This window comes from Nelumbo nucifera, chromosome 2, assembly GCF_055504915.1.
Source record: "Nelumbo nucifera cultivar China Antique chromosome 2, China Antique-T2T, whole genome shotgun sequence".
NCBI lineage: Eukaryota > Viridiplantae > Streptophyta > Magnoliopsida > Proteales > Nelumbonaceae > Nelumbo > Nelumbo nucifera.
Window position 1 is genome coordinate 50227770 of NC_142650.1, and position 5829 is coordinate 50233598.

Genomic DNA, 5829 nt, shown 5'->3' on the forward strand with positions numbered 1-5829 from the left:
ATGGACCTCAGACAATCAATTTTTTGCCAGTAATTTTTGTTATCAGAATGGGCCGTCTATTCGAACCGAATGATTGAACTGTCAACCTGAAAATCAATGGTCAGAACAGTTTCATATATTTTTGCCTATAATTTTTGTTGCCAATGAGAAATATTGGCATTTGGCGAAAAGGGAAGATCACCCCTTTCCCTTTAATATATGTATATAAGATACCCAATTACCCATCCAAAATCCAAACCATAAAAGCCCAAACAATGACAACAATTCTGTCAAATTAAACTAGACACAAAAGATTACTACACATACATTGATTCATTTTCTTTTAAGCTATATACAGTCCTGCTGGAGTTACTCTGAGCCATTACATGGCTTGGCTTCAAATATTATTACGAAGGTTTTACCTAGCGGTGCATTTGATACCTATAATGTTTTATGTTATCATCTACAGGTCAGAAACTAGTTATTCTCTCATTATAAAAGGAAAAGCAAGATGTGGCCTTGCAATAAACACTTGAGCTGATTAAAATTAAACTAACGACCTGTGGAGAGGACAGAGTTTGCCACCGATACTCCACTCGTTGTCATTGTATTTCCTAAGCCCAAAGAAGAATTCAAGTTGGGGATAACAAAGTTGTCGAAGCCTTCACGGCCTGTAAATGCAAAACCACTGGCACTAACCGACGACAACAGGTCCGGAACAGGGGCATCTCCGCTCAGAAACTCCATTACTTGTCCCATGGTCGGCCTACCTCCCGGAATGGAGTTGCAACAAAGAAGGCCAAGCTTCAATACCAATTCCATTTCCTCAACCACATAATCACCCCCCAATTTCGGATCTGCCGCCTCCAGAATTGCCCCTCTGCTCCAAAACGACAACACCCAATCAACTAAAATAACATCCTCATCCCCCGATCCCGATGCTTGTGTCTCGATAGGCCTTTTCCCACAAGCCACTTCAAGCATAAAAACCCCAAAAGCGAATACATCTGTACTCGTAGTCGGCTTACTAGTTCTAGCAATCTCTGGTGCAAGATAACCTATTATCCCCATCACATGTGTCGTTTGAGGATCGGTTCCGTGATCATATAGCCTCGAGAGTCCGAAATCCCCTAATCTACTATTGAATCCTCTATCTAACAGGACATTGCTCGACTTTACATCTCTGTGAATAACGATCTGCTCCCATTCTTCGTGCAGATAAAGTAGTCCAGATGCCACTCCTTTAATGACTCCAAACCTTTGACCCCAATTGAGGGTAGTACCAAGTTCCGGTACCGAATCGACCGATGCTAACAATCTCGGCGACGAATTCTCTCATTCCTTGTCTTGATTCAGGGGACACTCTCTTCACTGCAATTTCCACTTTGGAGGTGGGTAATATGCCTCTGTACACCCGCCCATGCCCAGAAGCTCCTTTTCACTAAATCCCCTGGTGGCAATGTAGAGATCCTTAAATTTGAACCTGTGAGGCCCATAGTCTATCTCCCAATCCTCCATTACTTCTGCAAACTTCCTCTTCCTCGACAGAATGAAAAGAATGCCGGAGATCACGGTGGACATTAAAACTAGGCCAACAATGGGCAACCCAATCGTCAGAAACTTAGATTGCTGTTTGGGTCCTACTCGAGGAAGCTTTGGAAGTTGGGAGAGAGTTAGCTCTTTGGCTGCACCGTTCATGTTAAAGCTCCAGCCCAACACGTAATGGGATGTGAAAAATGAGCCCGAAGACGATGAGAAGCCAACGTACATTTGGTCTTTCATGATCGGAGAAAGATCGTAAGCGAAGGATAAGAGTGGGATATCCGGTTTAGGAACATTAATCGGAGCTAATGTGACATTAATTCGAGTGTCGAAAGCATCATATTCGATCCACAGACTTTAAGGCTTAGGTTCTTATACCCACCATTTTCATCTGTAAAATAAGACGCTGGTTTAGAATCTACAGACTTTAAGCTGTTAATGTCAATACCGACATGGTTACCATTGATATCAGCGAACTCCTTGTTCTGGTTTGTGTCGACCTCAACTGCAACAACATGGTTGGACGGATTTCCGTTGTTGGATACGTTGAAGAGGCCTAGATATTGGCTTGCTAGAGATCCTGGGAGATCTCTTGAAGGTGCGATCACGAAAACTATTCCATGGCCACTTAGATTTGGGTACTCGGGCTCGGGGACGATAGCGAACACGAAAGTGGAAGAGAAGGAGACCGCTTCACCTTCCGATGGGTTCTTGAAGTGGAGTGGGTATGGATAGAAGTAATGACCTGTTTGCAGTCTGGTGACGTTGGTCATCATCAATAGGCCGTTTGGTGTTATCCGTGCCAGACCTCCCAGGCTCAAGTTAGCACCTCGGAATCCATTGAAAGTGAAACCAACATTTTCAGAGGCTGCAACAATTGGAAAGAGAAACAGAGATGACAGTTCGATAGTGAAAGAAACAGGAAAGTGCCTCATTGCTGCTAAAGGTCGGTGTGAGCTGAGAGGCCACCGTTCATTTTTCTAAGAAGAGGAAGAAGTCCCAATAAAAATCAAAATAGCTCGGATATATATAATAAAATTATAAAAAAATAATATATATAATAAAAATATTATAATTCTTAATTTTTTAAATATCAAATAAAAAATATTTTTATATATAATTTTTTATTTTTATAAAACCTTTTTTCTCAAATCGAACTCAAATCAAGCCGAGCTCGAGCTTGAACTTATGAGTTTTTGACTCAAGCCAAGCTCGAGCTCAATGTTCTAGCTCGAGCTTGAGCCTTGTACAACCTTAACGAGCCGAGCTCGAGCCTTGTACTCTTCAAATTGGCTCGGCTCAAATCCACCCCTAGTGATGAATAAGTGTTGTTATTTTTTGATGAATAATAACAGGGCTTTCATTCATTTTACTTTTCAATATCAAATCAATATTTTAAAAGGCGTCGGAGGTGTATGCTTGAAGGTGCACCTTCAGCCAGGGCGGAGCTAGGGAGGAACCCAGGGGAGCCATGGCCGCCCTATGGTCCAGAAATTTGCACACTCAACATTTTTATATGTATATTTGTTTCCTCCCCTCACTTTCACCCAATGGTTGGTCCCTCCTATGGCCCATCTATAAGTTTTGCCCCCCCTCCCCCCCTATAAAAAATTCTTGACTCCGCCCCTTCCTTCAGCCAAGGCACCCCCAAAACACCTTGAGGTGTATGTTAGAGACTTTGATACCTTTGAGGTGTATGCTTCATAGACTTTTTCCATGAGGTGTTGGGGATGTACGTAATCCTCATGTTCCTCATGCACATATCATATGAAAATACAAAAAAAAAAGAAAAAAAGAAAAAAAGAAAAGGAAATGAAAGGAAAGGAAAAGAAAAGAATGAAAGAGAAGAAAAAAAGATAAAAAGAAAGAAAAGAAAAGGGAAGAGAAGGGAAGAAGAATAAGGAGACCGCTTTGACAAGACACCCCCTCTTCAACTAGTGTTATACATCTTCATTCTTCATAATATAAAAGTTTTTATTAAAAATAAAGAAAAATGAGATCTTCCTTCCTCTTCTTCCCCCTCCACTTCCTCCTCCTTCCTCTTCATCCCCTTCCTTTGAAGGAGGTGTGCTTCCTTGTGTTAGGGAAGCAAAAGCTTCCCAGGTTTTAAACTACACCTCATGTCTCTAAGTATTACAACACCTTGTGACACGCCTCTATATTTTAAAACACTCATAAGAAGATATGTGATGGATAAGTGTTATTAGGAGTACTTATTGAATCTTGTTAGTAATTAATGAATGTATTAAATGTAAAATTCAGTATTTGGCAAGTAAAGTTGCCTATAATTGCAGAGATTAGATTCCAAGAATCTAAAATTGAGTTGAACTTTTTTCTTTGTTTCTAAGTAGAAAATTTATTAAATGTAAAGTTCAGGGTGAGGACAATAATACTCATCCAAGTTCAGGGTGAGGACAATAATACTCATCCAACCAATCTACACAACAGAAGGGCCATGCTTTCTATCCTTACCCGCTCCACTTCAAGAACCTATCGGTATCGGATGGTAATGTTTTCACTTTCTCTACTACTTTTGTATTCGGGATCGTCCCCAAGTACCAAGATCTAAGCGGTCATGGATTAGCTCGTGATAACACCTTCAAGAGGGTTACCGGGAGCTGAACCCAACCAATATCTAGGCCTTTTCAATGAGTCCAACAACGGTAACTCGTCCAACCATGTCGTCGCAGTTGAGCTTGACACCATTGAGAACATAGAGTTCTCTGATATCAATAACAACCATGTTGGTATCGATATTAACGACTTGCACTCTGTTCCGCTCCGGCATCTTATGCCACCCATCACAGTGGTGGCTATAACAACTTAAGCCTTGCAAGTGCGAAACCGATGCAAGTGTTGGGGTGGAGCTTCAAGATGAACGATTTAGCAGCTAAAGAGCTAACCATATCCCAACTTCCTAAGCTACCTCGAGTAGGATCCATAGAGAATTCCAAACTTTTGACGGTGGGATTGCCAGTTATTGGCCTAGTTTTAGTGTTTACGTTGATTTCCATTGTCATTTTTACCGTCAAGAGTAAGAGAAAATTTTCTGAAGTACTTGAAGATTGGGAACTAGACTATGGACCTCACAGGTTCAAATACAAAGATCTTTATATTGCTACCAAGGGGTTTAGGGACAAAGAGCTTCTGGGTATCGGGGGTTTCGGTAGGGTCTACAGAGGTGTATTACCCACCTCCAAAATCGAAGTTGCAGTGAAGAGAGTCTCTCATGAATCCAAACAAGGATTGAGAGAATTTGTTGCCGAGATTGTAAGCATGGGTCGGCTGCGGCACCGGAACTTAGTACAATTCTTGGGATATTGTCGACGTAAAGGAGAGCTCTTATTGGTCTATGATTACATGCCCAATGGAAGTCTAGACAAGTTCATCTTCAACCAACCAAAGGCAAAACTGGATTGGGGACAAAGGTTTCAAATCATCAAAGGAGTAGCGTCCGAGCTATTTTATTTGCACGAAGGATGGGAGAAGGTGGTTGTTCACAGAGATGTCAAGTCCAGCAATGTCCTATTAGATAGTGAGTTTAATGGAAAGTTGGGAGATTTTGGACTCGCAAGACTATACGACCATGGAATGGGTCCCAAAACTACTCATGGAATAGGTTACCTTGCACCAGAGCTGATGAGGACCAGAAGGCCATCATCGAGCATAGATGTCTTCAGCTTCGGGGCTTTTATGCTTGAAGTGGCTTGTGGGAGAAGACCTATAGAGCTACAAACGACAACGGAAAATGTAATTTTGGTGGATTGGGTGTTCTCATGTTGGAGTAGAGGGACAATTTTTGAGACAGTAGATCCAAATCTGGATGGTAATTATGTAGCTGAGGAAGTTGATTTGGTGTTGAAGCTTGGTCTGCTTTGCTCTCACTCAATCCCGACTGCTAGGCCAACCATGCGACAAATCATGCGGTTTTTAAGGGGAGATGCCTGTCTACAAGAATCGTTTTTGCATGGTCTAACATTTGCACATGATCAAGGATTAAGCAACTTTGCAACGTTCCAGCCTTCTCTTCCAGGAAAGACATCGACACAAGTATCGTTAGGTGCAGATTGCATCCTCTCAACGGGCCGTTAAATTTTGTAACTGGATCTATCATATATAGAATGGCCTTTGTTAGCGCATTCTATCACACTTAGTATCATTATCTCCTTAATCTTAGGAGAGATAATTCTAATCTAATTACCTGTACTAGATGTACATATCCTTTTTGTATTCTAATATCCCTACCTCTATTATAAGAGAAATTATTATCTTCTCCATCCATCTTTCTTGTTTTCATATCATCCTGTT

General features: G+C 41.3%; 2 pseudogenes; one reads left to right on the top strand and one right to left on the bottom strand.

Moving 5' to 3' along the window:
- Window positions 1–530: 530 nt before the first annotated feature.
- LOC104601301 (L-type lectin-domain containing receptor kinase IV.2 pseudogene) lies at window positions 531–2456 on the bottom strand (annotated as a pseudogene).
- Window positions 2457–3954: 1498 nt separating this feature from the next.
- On the top strand, window positions 3955–5613 carry LOC104601302 (L-type lectin-domain containing receptor kinase IV.1 pseudogene; annotated as a pseudogene).
- The last annotated feature ends 216 nt before the right edge of the window (window positions 5614–5829 follow it).